The 20,500-nt window shown below is 50.0% G+C and overlaps 1 long non-coding RNA gene across 1 annotated transcript in view; it reads left to right on the top strand.

Moving 5' to 3' along the window:
• The first annotated feature begins 2,612 nt into the window (after nucleotides 1-2,612).
• Nucleotides 2,613-20,500, top strand: part of LOC144799046 (uncharacterized) — a 41,849-nt gene continuing 23,961 nt past the window's right edge. The window contains exon 1 of the long non-coding RNA XR_013603737.1: nucleotides 2,613-2,716. This is a non-coding gene — a long non-coding RNA (uncharacterized LOC144799046). The remainder of the gene's footprint in view (nucleotides 2,717-20,500) is intronic.

Genomic DNA, 20,500 nt, shown 5'->3' on the forward strand with positions numbered 1-20,500 from the left:
GCCCTAGGGTCAGAAACAGGACCAGTGTCTTCTCACCCTAGGGCTCAGACAGCAGCAGCATCTGCTCACCCTAGGGTCAGAAACAGGAGCAGTGTCTTCTCACCCTAGGACTCGAACAGCACCGGCATCTGCTTGCCCTAGGTTCAGAGACAGGAGCAGCGTCTTCTCACCCTAGGGCTCAGACAGCAGCAGCATCTGCTCACCCTAGGGTCAGAAACAGGACCAGTGTCTTCTCACCCTAGGGCTCGAACAGCACCGGCATCTGCCCGCCCTAGGTTCAGAGACAGGAGCAGCGTCTTCTCACCCTAGGGCTCAGACAGCAGCAGCATCTGCTCGCCCTAGGTTCAGAGACAGGAGCAGCGTCTTCTCACCTTAGGGCTCAGACAGCAGCGGCATCTGCTCGCCCTAGGGTCAAAAACAGGACCAGTGTCTTCTCACCCTAGGGCTCGAACAGCACCGGCATCTGCTCGCCCTAGGTTCAGAGACAGGACCAGTATCTTCTCACCCTAGGGCTCAGACAGCAGCAGCATCTGCTCGCCCTAGGTTCAGAGACAGGACCAGCGTCTTCTCACCCTAGGACTCAGACAGCATCAGCATCTGCTCGCCCTAGGTTCACGGACAGGACTAATGTCTTCTCACCCTAGGGCTCGAACAGCACCGGCATCTGCTCGCCCTAGGTTCAGAGACAGGACCACGTTTTCTCACCCTAGGGCTCAGACAGCATCGGCATGTGCTCGCCCTAGGTTCAGAGACAGGACCACGTTTTCTCACCCTAGGGCTCGAACAGCACCGGCATCTGCTCGCCCTAGGTTCAGAGACAGGAGCAGCGTCTTCTCACCCTAGGGCTCAGACAGCAGCAGCATCTGCTCGCCCTAGGTTCAGAGACAGGAGCAGCGTCTTCTCACCTTAGGGCTCAGACAGCATCGGTATCTGCTCGCCCTAGGTTCAGAGACAGGACCAGTGTCTTCTCACCCTAGGGCTCAGACAGCATCGGTATCTGCTCGCCCTAGGTTCAGAGACAGGAGCAGCGTCTTCTCACCCTAGGGCTCAGACAGCAGCAGCATCTGCTCACCCTAGGGTCAGAAACAGGACCAGTGTCTTCTCACCCTAGGGCTCGAACAGCATTGGCATCTGCTCGCCCTAGGTTCAGAGACAGGAGCAGCGTCTTCTCACCCTAGGGCTCGAACAGCATCGGCATCTGCTCGCCCTAGGTTCAGAGACAGGAGCAGCGTCTTCTCACCCTAGGGCTCAGACAGCAGCAGCATCTGCTCGCCCTAGGTTCTGAGACAGGAGCAGCGTCTTCTCGCCCTAAGGCTCAGACAGCAGCGGCATCTGCTCGCCCTAGGTTCAGAGACAGGACCAGCGTCTTCTCACCCTAGGGCTCAGACAGCATCGTCATCTGCTTGCCCTAGGTTCAGAGACAGGATCAGTGTCTTCTCACCCTAGGGCTCAGCCAGCATCGTCATCTGCTCGCCCTAGGTTCAGAAATAGGACCAGTGTCGTCTCACCCTAGGGCTCAGACAGCAGCAGCATCTGCTCGCCCTAGGTTCAGAGACAGGACCAGCTTCTTCTCACCCTAGGACTCAGACAGCATCAGCATCTGCTCGCCCTAGGTTCACGGACAGGACTAATGTCTTCTCACCCTAGGACTCAGACAGCATCGGCATCTGCTCGCCCTAGGTTCAGAGACAGGACCACGTTTTCTCACCCTAGGGCTCAGACAGCATCGGCATGTGCTCGCCCTAGGTTCAGAGACAGGACCACGTTTTCTCACCCTAGGGCTCGAACAGCACCGGCATCTGCTCGCCCTAGGTTCAGAGACAGGAGCAGCGTCTTCTCACCCTAGGGCTCAGACAGCAGCAGCATCTGCTCGCCCTAGGTTCAGAGACAGGAGCAGCGTCTTCTCACCTTAGGGCTCAGACAGCAGCGGCATCTGCTCACCCTAGGGTCAAAAACAGGACCAGTGTCTTCTCACCCTAGGGCTCGAACAGCACCGGCATCTGCTCGCCCTAGGTCCAGAGACAGGGACAGCGTCTTCTTACCCTAGGGCTCAGACCCCATCGGTATCTGCTCGCCCTAGGTTCACTGACAGGAGCAGCATCTTCTCACCCTAGGGTTCAGACAGTATTGGTATCTGCTCGCCCTAGGTTCAGAGACAGGAGCAGTGTGTTCTCACCCTGAGGCTCAGACCCCATTGGTATCTGCTCACCCTAGGTTCAAAGACAGGACCAGTGTCTTCTCACCCTAGGGCTCAGGTAGCATCACCCTAGGGCTCAGACAGCATTGGTATCTGCTCGCCCTAGGTTCACAGACAGGTGCAGTATCTTATCTTTTCCCAAGGGTCAGACACAGCACCAGTGAATAAGCACAGCACCCTTTTAGAGCCAAGAAAAAGACAGCGTTGCCAGCCTCTTTCTCTTTTAAGTTTTTCTCATCATAGACAACCGCAGGCCCACTCTCCCTTTCCTAAGGGACAGTGCAGTGTACTTGTCTTCCCTCCTTGTGCCAAGCTGTCTCTCTCTCTCACCCTATCCCTCGCTCTGCCTTAGGTCATCAACCACACCTTGCCTCACCCATCATGGCCGCCTGCAGCCTCACTCCTGCACTCTGGATTCTCATGGTCGTCATTTTAGCCCAGCAAGGAGCAGAGGCCGACCCGAGACCGTGGAAGGCCGAGTTATTCAGGCATAGCCCCAGGGTCTACGAGAAGGAGCTGGTGAGTGTCCGCCATTTTGTGCCTTTCCTCCCTCGCTGAAGGGTTAAATATTTGTATATTTCCCGGAAACTAAACACCCGGCAGTAAGTTGAATATATAAATTAATTCATGTTCTAAGGAACGTATTGCCAAGTTTAATTTACTCTTGAGTTTCAATTGGTTTAGCTGTCCATGGTTGGTTTTATGTTCCTCATGCATTCATGCGTTTTAAATGTCTTATATTTTTTGTGTGTAGGTGTGACTTTTGTTGTTCGTCGAAACAAACCGAATAAAGTTTTATGATGATATTGCCAAGTTTCTCTTACCTAGTTATTAGACATTTTTAAAAGTACCCAATTCAAAAGTACTCAATTAAAGAGTGAGGCGAATGGTAAAGTCTGAAGGAGACCATCTCTGGGGTGTTTGAGGACCCCTGGGGACTGAGGATACACGTTTTTTTTAGATGTGCTTAAGGATACTTTCCAATTTCAGACTTTTCCTTTCCATGGACTTGCTTTTTGTTTCTCCCCCCTCCTAGTCTTGGCTATTGATTTTTGATTGGCTGGAAGGGTAGAGTTACAGTATTCGCAATAATGGACTGGGCCTCTTTCACGCCCTGGGTTGGACTTTGGAAAGGTTCTTATGCTTTGCTGTGTGTGCCACTGGGGAGCTCCATATTTTTGCTTGTGGTGGACATAAGATTAGAGTGTGGAATTGTCAGCTGTAATTGTTAGAAGGTGGTTGCTTTTGGTTCCTGGACAGACAGGCCAGCTCAAAAGAGGTAATGGCGAGGGGGGCGAAATACAAAATAACCCCCACTTTGTGCCATATTCCAAATGGCACTAAATGAGAAGGGGAGGTGAGTGAACCCGGCATTCGTTTAGTTGCTTCCCCATGGGAATTTGTACAACAATGTAGACAAATGGGACCTTTTACATCTCAATAAATGTGGTCACCATCTATCCTTGTTTCACTTGTTGCCACACGCCTCCATCATACTATTCTCTTGCATTGCTATTTTTGATTTGTTTGTCGACCAGCGTCTCCAATCAAAGTCAAAGGACCCAGAACAACTTGTAAATATGTTCCACACTTCCCAGTGGCAACCCCTCCCCCCTGGCTGAAGCTGTTAAAATGGGGGCTTAATGATGCCCCTGGGCAGAGGATAATGGTAGAAGGGGCTGAGATGCTGGGAGGGTCAGGTACAATGGGGGATAACAGGAGGCTAAGGGGAGGGAAGGTAAGTACTCTGAGGTCAAATGAGGTTTAAAGATGGGTAGAAGAGATGGGACTGAAAGGGATGTGGGCCGGTAGGTCCATGGGGTGGAGTAGTAGACAGAGTTTAGGGGCGCTTGCAGGGGTCAGTTGTCTCTTGTATTAGTGGTGAGATGAGGATTTTGTTATACTCTAAGTAAAGATGCCAGGTATCTATATTTGTAAGCATGGACTGGTTAATTAGATCAGTGTTTTATACACGAAGGGCGCGATTACGAGTTTCTAATTCATTTTAATGGAGCTGATAATGCAGGTAGTCGGCCCCATTAAAATTAGAAGCTCCACGGTAAATCCACAAGCTGGTGTCTTTCACCTGGACACTTCGGCTGCTGGAAGCATCTGAAATCCCCGGGTCACATTCAGGCAGGAATCAGGGCTGAAATGACCCATCCAATGCTTCATTCGAGCTGCCGGCTCTGGAGTGGGAGGGAAGAAGAGTCAGACACCGTCATTCAGTTGTAGGGACCAGCATGTATGTTTCCTCATCAAACTTCGACCCTGAGGAAGAGAGAGAGAAAAACAACAGTGGGATATAAGGAACAACTGAAAGACGCAAAAACAGTGACAAAGGGAGAAAGAAGGGATGGAACGAAACCTGCAGGAGTGAGATAAAAGGGCGGGGAGTGTCTGGTGGTGGATTAAGGAGGCATGATTTGGAATGAAGTCTAGCAACCTTGGTATTCAGCACACAACATTTGATAGCACGGCACCCCGACATTTATTCTTTTACAATTGAAGCACTGTATGCATACACTTTAAACTCCTCATTTTTACAGAGCAGAGGAGGGCGAGCCAATCAATTAACTAGGGTAGCCAAGGAGGAGCTGAGCCATGGGTCTGGCTTAGCTCTTAGAGCCCGTGCACGAGCCGAGCCTGTAAAACATTTCCTATGTAAATCATGCAACTAACATCACGGAACATATGATAAAGTCTCTTCAAAATTCAACAAAGTGTATTTCTTTAACATGGGGAAGCTTGGACATGAATATGTCCCATTATAGCACTAAACTGAAAAGTACTTATTAGAAATATTTAAACATGAATATTTGCCTAACATCACACAACATAGGAAAGAAATTCTTGATTTACCAAGGTTTTCTGGTTTCACTTTGTAAAAATCAGCCACTAAATGGGAATCAAACACTGTTGAACCGACGCCAAAACTCGAACCTGGTTCCCCAGTTTCAAAGTCGACAGCTCTGGGTGTAAGGCCACATCAGGGGCATAGCTTGGTCAGTAAGCTGGGGGGGGCTTCATATTTTCCAATAATCGTGCTGGCATATAATGTTAAAATATATTATATGACAAGCAGGTTGTATAAAATGGGCCTAGTGGACAGTGAGACAGGAATGTGGATTGGTGGGAGTTCAAAGTGACAAAAAAGGCAATATTTTGAATAATAACCAACCTTTTTCAGGACTTTCAAAACAGAGAGTAAGGGAGTGTGGCTGCGTTTCCTTGTGCGTGTGTGAGAAAATTGCTGGCGAAATCTGGCAGACACCTCAGCATACCCGACTGAAAGCACCTGTGCCCAAATATATATCAGAATATTCATTTATTTGGGGGGTGTATCAGAAAATGCATTTGTTGGGGAGTGTTAAGTGTAACACCCCAAAAATCCCCCAGAAGTTAAGCCTCTGTGCCACATCCTGGGTAGAACAAAGCATGGTAGGCTGAACCCACAGGGAGTATGGGCTCGCGTTTCCAACAGGACCGCGGGCCGAGCCAGGCTTCTGGCTAGAGCTTTCGGTGGCTCGCGCACCTCTGGGACAGAGATCCTCAGGTTCTCCCTTCTAACACCCCCCCCACACACACACACCCCACTGGTATCGGTACCTGGGGGGGGGGGGGCTCTCCTATGTGTGTCTGTGGTGATTGCACCGTCTCCTCCAACGAACCCTAATAGAACTAGACTCACACACTTGTCTGCGACAGGCGCATTGACCTCCTGAGCTGTTTGTGGGTGTAGTATCTTGATGACCGATAAGGCTGTATCTCTCTTTCAGACGTCAGTTTAACACGCATCCCTCCCTAGCAGCGCTCACTCTGCCGCGGGCCCCCTCCCAGACAGATCGATCCCGGCGGCGCCGCAGCGCACCGGCCGCTCCTCGGCAATTAACTCCAGGAGAGGGATCGATGCGCGGAGCCGCCTCACCCAGGGCGCAAGTTCGGAGACGCGTAGATCCGGGCGGTGATGGCAGCGGACGCGTTATTAAAAAGGGCCACTGCACGGCCTGCTGCCCCCCGCCTTCGAAGCCATAGAGTGACGGGGAGACGGGCTCTGTGCGGGGACAGCTCACTCCGCGGTGCAGACAGCTCACTCCGCGGGATTTAACGCCGTCTGCGTTAGGAGAGGGGCCGGCGGTGCGGGCCAAGGGCTCTGGAGGTGCTGGCACCCACGCACCGCCAGGGCCTTGTAGTGCAGTCAGGGCCTCATGCTCGTGAGAGCATCTTGCAGTGCAGTGCCCTGATCAGGGCCACATGCGTGTGAGAGCATCTTGCAGTGCAGTGCCCTGATCAGGGCCACATGTGTGTGGGAGCATCTTGCAGTGCAGTGCCCTGATCAGGGCCACATGTGTGTGAGAGCATCTTGCAGTGCAGTGCCCTGATCAGGGCCACATGTGTGTGAGAGCACCTTGCAGTGCAGTGCCCTGGTCAGGGCCAAATGTCTGTGAGCAGGGCCTTTTTTATCGTGTTTGGTCCCTGGGGGATGGGGTACCCGGGGCCTATTAAGGCTTGGGAGGCTGGAATCCCACCTCCCCTTACATTTTGGACCTGGGGGAGGGGTTCCTGGAGCCCAAGAAGGCTCAGAAAGGGGACCGCATGACCCCCTTCCCTGTTTGATTGAAATTGGCTCTGGGTGATGGGGTCCCCAGGGCCTCTAAGGCTTGAACATGGGGGTCACTCTGCCCCCTCCCTCTTTTATTGGAACTGGCCCGGGGGCATGGGGCCCATTAAGGCTCAGGGAGGGGAGCTTAACACCCCCTCCCCTTAATATATATATATATATTTTGCCCATTGCAAATGGGGTTCATGGGGCCCGAAGGCCAACCCTACGCCGCACATGGCCAAAGCCATGTCATACAGCCTTGAGGAGCCATCCAGATGATCCCAGCAGTGGAAAGACCCCTTCCCCAGGGCTTTAGGTGGGATAAAAAAAAAACTGGGGGGGGTGTCTCATGAAGGGGGGGGGGGGGGTCTATGTAATTAAGGGCGTGGCTTAAAATCATGTAAGTCAGAAATCTATAATTAGCATAGCGTGCCGCCCGACTTGTATTTTGCTGTCTCTCTCATGGCATCGAGATATATAATACAACAAGTAACATCATACCTACAACAAGTCAGGCCTTTTGGCTTTGTCAATGGCTGTTACTGATAGAGATCGCAGGTCACCCGACCAATATTTTCACCACTTAGGTTTCGGGCCCATATACTTTAATTTATCATATACATTGATCAGATGACCTCACAATCTACTACCAATAACCATGAGTCCTTTCGATTTTTCTAGTTTACCCGACTTACCATCCACCGTTACGGGTACCTATGACCACGATGGGTCAGGGAGCTAGCTGTAAAAGGAAAGGCAAAAATACAAACCCAACTTTAAATAACTTTGATATTTATCAAATGACCACGGACAACTGGGAAGTTTTAAGAATTTTATCTAGAAATCAGTTTCGGAAATTATAAGGTTTACAGTTAAAAGGCAGCCAATAATCAAGAGGACGAAAATCACGTATCCATAAAGGAACAAAGTAAGTGCAAACATTTAGATTTCTAAAAATAGTGAGACAGGTAACACGCTAAGTAGAGGTTAAAGTGGAATTCAAGGATGGACATCTATAAATGGACAAGCTTATGCATGTACTAAACGTATACTATGGGAACGTACTTTATAAGTCTGAATTAAACTAGGACTCCTATACATTTATAGAAAGGGAGAAATGGAAACACGCTATAATTCTAGGAATGTTACTTCAAATCAGGGCGCAGAAGAAAATTTGTAAATCACATTTGTAATTCATAGGTAGTATGGAAAGAATATACTCTAAATGGTAGGGTAACATAGGAACATGCTATGGAAAAGTAATGCAATGACTTTCATATAGTAGACTGCGGAAAGCATGGAAAATTAACGTATGCAAAAGTATGTCTTTATTGAAGCAAAGACAGAAAAATAGAAAGGTGCAGTTTAGAGTTTCAGCAAGATATTTACCTAGACTGGTGTGAAAACCAACCCTGGCCACGGGTCAGTTAAGGACAGGAAATACCCCCAGGAAGGACCGTCATCAACGGGACAGCAGGTGCAAACGGGACACCCCAGGACCGGACAGGAAACCCAGATTAGGATCAGGACAGGACCACCAAGGCACGACCAGCACCCGCAGTTTGGAAGCAACGCCTGCGCTCCACCCTCTCTGCAGCTATCAGTCAGAACCCCGATTGGGTTAGCGAACTCCCCAGCAAAGTGCTCCGCCAGCACTTAAGGTTTAGTAAACCTTAGAGTCTATGGTCTGGGCGCTAGAGGGCGCACGAGCTAATGGCCGCACTTCAGTGAGGCTCTGGCTGCCTGGCCAGTAACATCCTGCAAATATCCTGTTAGCCTGCGGGTGGACGCCCTGAAATCACAGCGCTGGTGGACCTTTATACTCCGCAGTACCTGTCCGATTTTGGTACAAATCCGACATTGGACGCCTGACTTACGCGGCTGAGAGCTTTGACCGGCGAGCGCTACTGTGGACGGCTACCGAGGCGTCCTGGACACCGGACCACGCGAGGCCGCGGCTACCCCCGAGGTAGCTAGGCCTCGGAGCTGCGGAGCTTGGATTGTTGGGTGAGAAACCTGCTGGAGGCCTATCGTTTGGCAGCGGAGGTGAGGCTCTCCCCCTCCGGAGCCTCTGCAGCGTGCTGGGATATTGTGAGCTGTTCCGGTTGGCTGCTGAGGGGACGATCGAACCTGGCGGCGTCCGCCCGGGCCTGACGAGAAGGTGGACATCTCCCCGGCCTTGCGCCTTGTGTCCCCGCTGAGGCCCCGGGCTCATACTGCGACCTTGCTGCACTTGGATGCGGGGACCTGCGTTGTGACGGAAGACCTCCGGTAAGACATTGGCTTTACCCGGCCGGCGGATCTTGCTTCCCGCATATGGCGCGCTGAGCTTCCCCCGCGCCCAGCAGCCCGCCATTACCCCCCCGCTGGCGCTTCTTGGACTCTGCTCTGCATAACTTCCCGCAGCGCTTCACCACCCCGACCGCAACTGATTCACCGGTGAAGGGGCTCTTAGGAGAGAGGGGCCACCTTGGACACTGCTGGCCTGCATCCTGGGGGAGGCGACACAGCCTCGGATGCGACTGCTGCGTAGGGGGCTGTCGGGGCGTGCGGACTCATCTGGGAGCAAGGGGCACAATCCCTCGTACCACTTGCCGGGCCAAGCGGGTGCTTCCAAGCGAGGCACGATGGGCAAGAATGACAATAAACAGCCCAAGCTCTCTTTCGAACCTGCAGCCGCCAAACAACCATTGCGAAGCACGGCGGGTGCCAGGGGCGCCCCGGGACCGTCGGGCACTGAACCCCCATCTGCCCCCTTGACCCCAGAGTTGAGAATGATGATGGAGGAGATGCGGCAGGGCTTCGCCACGATAGTGGACAAGGTTGACCGCTTATCATCCAGGATGGACGGGGTTGCGCAGAAACTAGAGATCCACGAGGAGCGCTTGACGGAGGCGGAGCGACGCATCTCCACCTCGGAGGACACGACCACTGCCCACGATGCGCGCCTCACCAGAATGGACAATATCCTGAGAGTGATAGCGGCGAAGAACGAGGAGTTGGAGGCGAGAAGCAGGCGCAATAACATCCGCGTCACGGGGGTTCCGGAGTCCACCAACACTGGCCGTATGGAGGACTATGTGGAGCGCATTCTCATCACGGCGGTGGGCAAGGAGGCCTTCTCCAGTCAATTTATTGTCGAACGGGCGCACCGATCCCTGGGGCCGGTTCCTAAACCGGGGGCGCAGCCGCGGCCCATCATCGCACGTTTGCTTAACTACCGCGACCGTGACACGGCACTACGTGCAGCTCGTACGAACCGGAACCTGGCTTGCGATGGTGTGCAGTTCTCCTTATACCCGGACTTTACGCCCATGGTGCAGGACCAACGGAGGAAATTCCTAGATGTGAAGAGGAAGCTGAGGGACATGCAAGTGGATTACGCGCTTCTGTACCCGGCGAGACTCAGGGTGACCCATCAGGGTAAGCAACATTTTTTTACAAACCCGCAGCAGGCTGAGGACTATGTTCGGAAGCTCCGCACTGCTAGAAGGGACAGGCGAAGCGAGGGAGAGGATGAGGCAGGCGGGAACCCTGCCGAGCACGAAGAATCCTGATTATGTCCTTGTGACCATTTGCTTGGTGACTCCTCGTGACGATACAGCGGCCGGACTCAGCTTTTTGTGTGGCCTGCTACCGCCGGGGAGGCTCGGCCCTGCCCGTAGGGATGTGGATAACTGATTTGTTGCATTGCGGATTGCTGGTGAGAGACATGGGGTTTCATGTACTTTGCCCTGATGCTGGGTTGTTCTTGGCCTAGACAATCCGATGGCGGAGCAGACACTGGAACGAGCAGCGGCTGCTCCTTGGACAATCCACCTGAACTATTTGGTAACTTCTCCGGCGTGGAGGGTGGTGATGAGAGACGCTGTCTTGATGTATGGGCTTTAGCCTGCAGGGGTAATGTATGCCAGGCACCGCCCCACCTTCTCTGTCTTCCCCGTATGGTGCATGCGGGTCGGGAGGGGAGTGGAGGGGTGTTCGAGTGCATACCTCAAGTGTCCCCAGGGGGGGATTCCCCACATGGTTTTTTTACTGTTCTTGATTGTGGGATTTGGGGCGGGGGGGGGAGTCGTGGTACTGGCAAGTTTGGGTTGCTTCAGTGGGTGGGGGGTGGAACTAGAGAGCGGGGGGTGGACTGTTGTGCATGGAGGGAGGTGGGGTGTCTGGTTGTTGGGGTGCGCGTTGTTGAAAGTGTAAATGTTGTTGCGTATGGCGTTCATGACACGTGTGCAGGTACTGGAGTTCGGGTATGTGTAAGCATGGATGGTCGTATGAATAGACTGTTCTGGACAGCGGAGGGACTGGCACTTGGTACGTTTCGAATGAAGGCTGGAGCATGGCCCATGGGCTGCTTTCAGGGATACGATGATACACATAGGTGATACTGCTTTGACTACTGTCTCCATATTGTCCTGGAATGTCCGTGGCCTTAATAACCCCCGAAAATGTAGGAATGTGATTGCATATTTAGATCGGCACCATGTGCAGATAGCGTTGCTCCAGGAAACCCACCTGAGCCCAACTAGTGTCCCCAAGTTTGCGAGCAGATGGGCAACTGTAAGAGAGTTTTCTTCCTATTCCACGTACTCTAGGGGGACTGTTATTTTAATCAATAAACAACTGCAGTTTCAAAAGTTGGGAGTGCGGGCGGATAAGGAGGGGAGATACGTCATCCTTTGGGGGAGGCTGGGCGCTGATGTGGTAATGCTTGTAAATTGTTACGCTCCTAATGTTGACACTCCTGGTTTTTTCTTGTCATTGTGGGGTCATGTGTTGGAAACCGAAGTCACGCACATTATCTGGGGGGGAGACTTCAACTTATCGTTACATCCTATGGCGGATAGATCAGACGCTAGCGGGCAATACAACACGAAAGCCAGGGATACACTTCAGGGCATACTAACAGAGGCAGGACTAGTGGATAGTTGGAGGCACACACATCCGGCAGCTAGGGAAGGTACCCATTTCACAGCACACGCACGTTCGTGGGCACGGATCGACTACTGCTTTATTTCGCGAGGCCTAGCTGGGGCGGTCGTTCGGGTGACACATCTGCCTCGTACCTACTCGGACCATTGTCCTGTACTGACCGTCCTGGATATACCAGGTTATGCTAGAGTGCGACCGCCATGGCGGCTCTTCCCCTCGGCCTTACTGGACCCTGTCTTTAAACATGAACTGGGCGAGGAGATTGAAGCCTTCTTCCCTAGGAACAAAGGGTCTGTTGATAAGGTCGAAACTATTTGGGAAGCCTTTAAAGTGACTGTGAGGGGGATCACGATCTCTAAAAGCTGTGGAATACTGAGGGACATAGTGCGCACATTAACTAAACTTGAAGCGGAGCTTAAGGCGCTGGAGGCAGAGATGGTCGGAAATCCCTGCCCTGGCCTAGCGGTGCAATTCAGGGCTAAACTGTCGACCTACGAGGAGGAAGCAACCAGGGAAGTGAAATTTCGGGGCAAATACTGGATGGCCAGGCGCTATTGTGAGGGGGACCGACCGGGGAAGGTTTTAGCGGCGCTCACGAGACATCAGCGCTTCGCCACCCATATCTTGGAAATCTCTGATGGAGAGGGGAGGACTTACCAGGATTCTAAAGGAATTCAGGATACCTTCCTACATCACTACAAACGCCTATACTCCACGCAGCAGGTAGGCGAGGTGGAGTTCGGGAATTTCCTGGATGACATAGCGCTTTGCTGGCTAAGCGATAGCGACAGGGCGTTCTTGGGGTGCCCCTTCGAACTGGACGAGATCAGGGAGGCGATCATGTCCCTCAGCAATGGCAAGGCGGCGGGGTTGGACGGTATACCGGCCGAATTTTATAAGTGCTACATCGACATCATGGCACCGGTACTGAAAGAAGTCTTTGAGGAATCGCTAGAGGTAGGGATACTGCCGGGCTCCATGAGAGAGGTGGCGATCACTTCACTTTTGAAGCCGGGGAAGAACCCGGTGGACACTGATGCCTATAGACCTCTGTCACTGCTAAACTGCGACGCGAAGATTCTTGCAAAGGTGCTAGCGACCAGGCTGTCCCTCCTTATGACCACTCTGGTGCTGCCGGATCAATCTGGCTTTGTCCCGGGGAGGGCTACGTCCCATAACCTGCGTACGCTGTTCTCCCTTATACCTACCATCTCGCCCGACTTGCCTGTTGCTGCTGTGTTCCTGGACGCCACCAAGGCGTTCGATTCTGTGGAGTGGGGTTATCTGCTGGCTATATTGAGCAGAATGGGGTTCCCCCGAATATTTATCGCCTGGGTGTCGCTACTCTACACCTCTCCGGTCGCTAGGGTCGTCGTCAATGGGGTGCTCTCGGCACAGATGCCGATCACGAGGGGGACTAGGCAGGGATGCCCCCTGTCGCCCCTGCTTTTTGCCCTGGCAATAGAACCATTGGCTTGTAGGATTCGGCAGTTGCACAAGGCCAGCGCCTTTAACTGTAATCAACGGCAGATTGGTATTTCCCTCTATGCGGATGACGTCACTCTGTATGTGCGTCACCCACAGGATCACCTTAACCCGCTACTGAGAGAATTCGTAGCGTTCGGCGGCGTCTCCGGAGTGCACATTAACTGGAAGAAGTCGCAATTCTTCCCCCTCACGGCATCAGTTGCCCGTTTTCCGCTAGATTACCCCCTGGAATGGTGCAGTTCTGACTTAAGGTACCTGGGCATTGAGGTGTCCCTCACCAAAGACGACACTATTCGGTCGAATTATGGAGTGGCTATCACACGATTGACTGACAATGTGTCCCGCTGGCTAGCCCTCCCGCTTTCAATGGCGGGAAGAGCCTCCCTGATCAAGATGGTCGTCCTCCCACGGTTCTTATACCTATTCCAAAACATACCCTACTACCCAGGAGCCTATTTTTTCAAACGGCTTCGAGCTGAACTGCTTCGCCTTTTCTGGGGGGGTAAGCAACCACGCCTTAGTTGGAAGGTCTTAACGCAACCATATGATAGAGGAGGATTTGATGTGCCCGATCTGGAGGTATACTACCTCAGTGCTCAGGCTCAGCATTCTTATCATTGGGTTAACCCCGCTCCCTTTATGCCACAGGTCGCTGCTGAGGATTGGATCGTGCATCCACTCCCGCTCAGGGGCATGTTGATGGGACTGGTTGGGGATGTTGAGACACCTGCTACTACTGTTACCTGTACTATAGATGCTTGGCGGAGAGTAACTAAACTGCTGGGCGCTCCCATGCTTTATTCCCCAGCAATGCCCCTTGCATACCACCCGAATCTATCACTCAATGGAAAACGGATTTCGGTCCATGTGCAACCGCGTGCACCTTAAAACGTGGGGTGACTTGTTTCAAGATGGAAGGTTCCGTACCAAGGATCAGATATTCCGGTCTACTTCCCCGACTCCCATGGAGGTGTTGTATTATATTAGGCTCCGGCAGGGTATGCGAGACATTCTCCCTAGCTTCCCAGAGGAACCGGGGACGATATTGCCATTGCATGTCATGCTCGTATCAGATGGCAAGCACTTGGTGTCCAAACTATATGCCGCAATACGCGAACAGCGCCCAATGGTTTTGCCTAAAGCGCGGACTAACTGGGACTCTGAACTACCTACTGCACTCACAGATGCGCAGTGGCGTTATTGCTGCTCCGTCACGGCTAGAGTCTCCTCCAGCTGTCGGTTGAAAATTATTCATCATATGTTTGTGCAGAGATACTATTATACTCCAGTCAAGAAGCTGCGGTTTCGCCTCTCAGAGGACGATAGATGCGCTAGATGCCGGGCGTCCGGCGCGGATTTCCTCCATCTGGCCTGGGAGTGTGGAGCAATACAGACGTACTGGGAGCAGGTACATGCTGCGCTCCAAGTGATGATTGATGGCCCTCTGCCCATGAAGCCGATAGTGATGTTGCTGGGATATACCAGAAATATACCCAAGTCAGTCCGCAAATTTGTTAACATAGCGCTACTCCTCGCTAAGCGGAGGATAGCTTGCAGATGGGGGAGAGGGAGGGCACCAAAATTTAAGGAATGGCTTGACGACCTCACGTACTGCCAGGACCAACATAGCGTTTATGCGGAACTGTTACCCGCCCGGTGTGCACCCAGTGATTTTTGGTCACCTTTACAGGTGTACTGGTTGGCTCAGACGACGCAAAGCGACTCCTCTGGAGAAGACGAGTCGGTCCCGGGCCCATGAGCGTGTGGATCCTTTACATTACACTCGTCATACTACATCTCACATAACAGAAGGTTGTTTGTTCCGCCATGCTTAGGGTGAGAGGGCGTGACTGCTGCCAGAGTGTTGCTGGGGAGACTGGTACACTTGGGGGGTATGAGATACTGCTTAGGGGGTGGACCTCTCTTACCCTTCTACCGCTTTGGTACAATGGACCGGTGGAGGCGGACGTACACACTAGAAACTGCGCTCGCACGACGCTGCAGTTGACATCTGGGAGAGGGGGCACTGGGCACTGATTTACACTATACTTCATTCCGAATGTCCTTACACTTGATATTCACTAAGCTGCTATGCGGTGCCGCACTCACTTGAAGCATGTATGACACTCTACTACACAAGATGACGTAGTTGGCTGACCGGTGGGAACGGAGACAATTATGGGTCGGAGGGTTCTGTGATAACGCCCTTACTTACCTACCATCACGCCTGTATACGAGGGGGTAGTGATCTCCCTCCTCCTTACGCCCCTGACTGGATAAGGGGGAAGGCTCCTAGTTTACTGGCCTCCCGCTGCTGGACATTGGAAAATGTGCTTGCATTATATTAGCCCTTGTGCAGATGATGCTTCTCTGTTGAATGTACCATGATTATTGCCTTACTGGATTGCAGATGCTGTTAATGTCATGACTCTGTTCTGAACGCAACTAATAAAGGTTTAAAAAAAAAAAAAAAAAACCTTAGAGTCTATGGTCAAATTCGGACAGAGTGCTCCGCAGCGCTCTGTATTCAGTCACCTATTGAGTGCGTTGGGTCAGTGACAGGTCAGCTATTCAGACAAGTCGGACAAATTCCCTAGGTGAACCTAGGCTAGTTATACTGTTTTCGGGTCAGTGTACCACCCCCCAATGTTGCAAAGTGTCAGAATCCCCAATTTCGATTGGTCCTAAGGTAGGATGGGTTAACACACCAATCAGAACAGACTTTTCTAAGGCCTAATTTACATTCTAGGGTACCGCCTAGCAAGATTGGGGTTCCCATGAGAGAATACACAGAATACAATAGAAAAATATCATTGTAACAGTTTCAGAACAGTTTAACTCCATCTTGCTGGGTCAGAGGTTGCTTTCACATGAGCATCTTGACTGTGGCTGCCAGCTGGCTGAGTTCCACTGCTCAAGGCTACATCTCTCCCGGGCTGCGTGAGCATGCGTGGAAGGGACCTTCAAGATGGCTCTCAGTACATTCAGACCCCCATTTCCCGCGATACATGAAAAGTAAGCGAAAACAAATTAAAACATAGAAATAAATGAATGTATTACATATCATGATTTCGTACTTCAGGTTTATCATTATAAAAATATGCTATGCGATTAAGGGTAAGTGCAACAGACAATATCACAAGAGCAGCGGCGCAAGCTTCACCACGTTATCACATCAAGCTGCCATCTTATGGCTATTACGCATGCGCACCCTTTCCCTCCAAACTGTAACTACGTCACGTCACGTGATTATATCTAACGCATGCGCAGAAGCAAAATTCAAGCAGCGGCCATTTTTATTTACAAGGGTTATTTGTATTAATAAAACACATAGGCAAGCATCACTAAGATACACACGCACATTCAAAATACATAAAATTAGTAAAACGAACAATCGGGATTACAGGATTATAACAGATTTCGAGGTTCTTGACTCGAGCAAGTCGCGATGCGAAATCTTGCTCTATCAATCCCCTCTTTGATGATATTTACTATCATCACAAAATAACGGAACCAGATGCCAACTTTCTTTCACACTTTGTACAACTCTATCTCCTCCAACAGGCGATTCAGTTTCTCTTTCTCATTTTTGGTAGGGTGAGAATTTTTCACCCTTTTGTAAATCTGATTATTCATTTCTTCCAATTCAAGCTCATCTGCACTTCTTTTCACACCTCTCGCATTCACCTGGTACTTCTTTGTGTGTTTGCGACATTTGCAACAGACGAATATGAGAAATAGGATAAAACCTATCACTCCAATTGGCATTAGTACCTTAAACAATAAGCTTTTACCTAAACTAGCAAACCAATGACATACATTGGAGAGACCATCAACCAGTCTCTTCCAGGCACTGTCAACCTCGAGTGGTTTGAGTTTCTTTTCCAAATTAGTAATGTTTTTCACATATCTTTTGAGCTGCACACTTTTGTCCGGAATGTAAGTGCAACAATGTTGCGCCTTCAACATCCAGCAGACTCCGCCCTCTTTTGCTAATAAGGTATCAAGCGCAAGTCTGTTCTGCAAAACCATTGATCTGATCGCAACCATTTCGGTATTGACCAACAGAAATCCATGAGCTGTGTCCGTAGACAACACATCCACTATTGTGGATAATTTGCAAATTGTGTGTGTGTTCAGAACCACTCCCACTCCAGGTATCAGTGCACTAAAAATACTACCCATTATTTCTCCTACGCTTTCTCTTTTGCTACGCACTAAGCCATTAGTGTTTTCATTGCTTCCAGCAATTTCATTCACATGGTATATTTTCGGGAAGACAATGCCAAAGTAGCAGATTCCATACCAGTGATCCGGCAATTTGAAATAAGCCTTGTTTCCACATATATAATAAATTCCGGGAAACACAGGTTCTGACCCATTTTTGAAACCCCAACCTCCAATTACCTTGTAATTGTGTTCACATTGACTGGAACCAATGAAAATGTTATTATAATAACTAGTCTTCTCGCGATGAAGACAGAGTTTCCCTTTCCTTTCGAAATCCAGCAACAAAGCAGGCTCTGCCCCGCCATTTGAGGTGCTTTCCATGTCCTCAGCCCATTTCAGGGTTTTCTGTCTTTTGTCATTTGCCTTTCTTTGGAAACTCTCCCTTCTTTTCTCTGCCATGTTCAAAATTATTTTTTCTTGTTCATGTAATGAACAGGTCAAGTTGTCCCTGTGTGTGTCATTTAGGTCTATGGTACCTATAGTCAGAAAGTATTCTTCCATATAACGTGTAACGTCACTTTTAGTATGTACAGGATTCAGATTTCCACGTATAGGAAGTTCAGAAAATATCACGTCTGAGTTAGAGTAATAGTACTGTAATGGTCCTCTTTTGTAAAATAAGCTTGCTAAAATACTACAGGAAATTCCGTAAGTCAAAGGTAGGTGGTGATAAGTCATGCCTTCAGCTACAGAAGTAGGTAGCTTCATGCAGACATAGCAGTCTTCTATCTCCATAGTTTCTACATAATGTACTAACAGGTTTGCGAAAACGTTTAAATGAGTCTGGTTCTTAACTCCATGATAATGTAGTCCTTCCTCATCTGATGCTTCTAAGTCTCGTTTTGTTTGTTTGAGTGCTTTTTCGCGTCTTTCTACACCTCGTGTTGTCAGTTCTTCAGTGTCGGTAGTCTGTGTAGGGTCAATATTAGTATTTTTGCTTACCATAAAAGGAATGAAAACTGTTAGTCCTATCCATATTATTATTACTATAGCTATACTACATATACATACTTTGCAGCATGTTTTGCAACAACTGCGACTAGGTCTACCTTTCACTCTTGAATCAGACATTTTGCTCAGAAGAAGTTTTCAACCCCTCTCTGCAACTTTGCACAGGTAGCTTACTCTGAGCACTTTTCAGGTTAGTTCGTCTTCTTCGGCAGATAGATCGGCAATCTGTTCTCCGTCACTTTCGTCGGAGATATCAAGATCCTCAAATTCCTCCAAAACTAAGTATGTCCATTCAGGATCCTGGTATTTTTCGTTTAGTCTTTTTATTCGATCACTTCTTCTTTTGGAGCTTTCTCCAGCTTGCTCTATAATTCGTGGACTTTTCCTTCTGTCTGCAAGTTTCTCTTCCACTGTTTTTATTCTTAGTCTTAGTCTCTTAATATATCTTGGTTCGATATGTTTCTTTTTCTTGAGTCTTTTAGCTGGCACTGTGCTTTGGCTTTCTTCTAATGCTCTTTTATTTTCGTTTGTTTGTGGCACTTCGGCTTCTGTTTCTTCCCTTCCTGTCTGACTAGTCCCAGGTCTTTTATCTATTTCTTCTGCCTGGTTACTAAACTGGCCTGGTTCAGGTGAATTTTGGTTTTGGCTTTCGAGTGTCTCTGTTTCTATGTCCTGAACACGTTCTTCTAATTCTGTCTGATCCTGTTCAAGCACTTCGATCTCTTGATTTTCTTCTGCTCGAACTTTTATACTAGCTCTAGACTGTCCCTTTTCAATTTCAGGAGTTAGTGGAGGTGTATCGATTACTTGTTCTGTCCCTGTCTGACCTTCTCCTTCGTCCTCAGACTTGACGTGAATCTCAATAATCTGAGGGTCTTCGCCTGTGCCTGTCTCGTCCTCACTATTCCACCCTCTATCTTCGTAGTTTCGCTCTCTTGTTCTTATTGGGTCCTCAGGGAGATCGATTATAGGTATCCAATCATCTTGGCTGGTGCTCGGCTGTTCATCATCAGCTACTTCAGGACCGACGTCTGCAGACCCCTCAGCTGGACAACCTTCAGCTCCAGGTTCCTTGTCAGGTATCACCTTCTGTGTATGGCTGGCATGGATCCACTTGGGAACGCCTGCACACTTCACTGCTGTCGTGGTCACCAGTATTATCTGGCGCTTTTTCTCCCACCTCGGTGCAAGGCAACTCGAACGAGTATGCTTCTTGATTCTAACCCAGTCACCTGGAACCAACTTGTGAACTGGAGTTGTCGGGTTGGCGACGGCGTCTTCCCCAATCTGGCGAGAGATAGAACGCACTTGGTCACCTAGTTGCCTGCAGTACTCAAGTACCAAATCATCAGTAATGCTTAACAGTTTGTATCCTGGTACCCATGCTTGTCTCATCACTCTTCCCATCAAGATTTCATGGGGGCTCAGGCCTGTTTTCCGGTCTGGAATACTTCTGAGTCCCATTAGAACAAGAGGCAAGGCAGTTATCCAATTCATGCCAGTAGAGTCACACATTTTTGCCAACCTCGATTTTATAGTGCCATTTATTTGCTCTACTACTCCAGAAGCCTCTGGACGATGTGCACAGTGCAGCTTTTGTGTGATTCCAAATGCTTTACAGAGCTGAGCGATTACCTCATTCTGAAAATGTCCGCCTCTATCTGATTCAATAATGACTGGAACCCCGAACCTAGGTATCCATTCTTTCAGTAACAGTTTGGCTACGGTTAGGGCGTCACTCTGTGTGGCAGGGTAAGCTTCCACCCATTTTGAAAATAGGCAGACAATGAAAAGGACATATCTTTTTCCCTCGCAACGAGGCATGGTGATAAAGTCAATCTGTATTCTCACAAAGGGACCCCCTGATTTCCCAATTTTCCCCAGTTCAACTACTGTTCTTTTGCCAGCGTTGAACTGTTGACACGTCAAGCACCTCTGGCAAAGGGATTCTGCTACCTTCCTGAACTTCGGATTAAACCAGGTCTGTTGAAATACCAGAACCATGGCATCCCTACCAGTGTGTGAATCTCCATGTATTAGCCTTGCCATAGTGGCGAGCAGGTGCCTAGGTAACACAGGCATACCATTTGGGCCCACAA

Source organism: Lissotriton helveticus, chromosome 12 (assembly GCF_964261635.1).
Source record: "Lissotriton helveticus chromosome 12, aLisHel1.1, whole genome shotgun sequence".
NCBI lineage: Eukaryota > Metazoa > Chordata > Amphibia > Caudata > Salamandridae > Lissotriton > Lissotriton helveticus.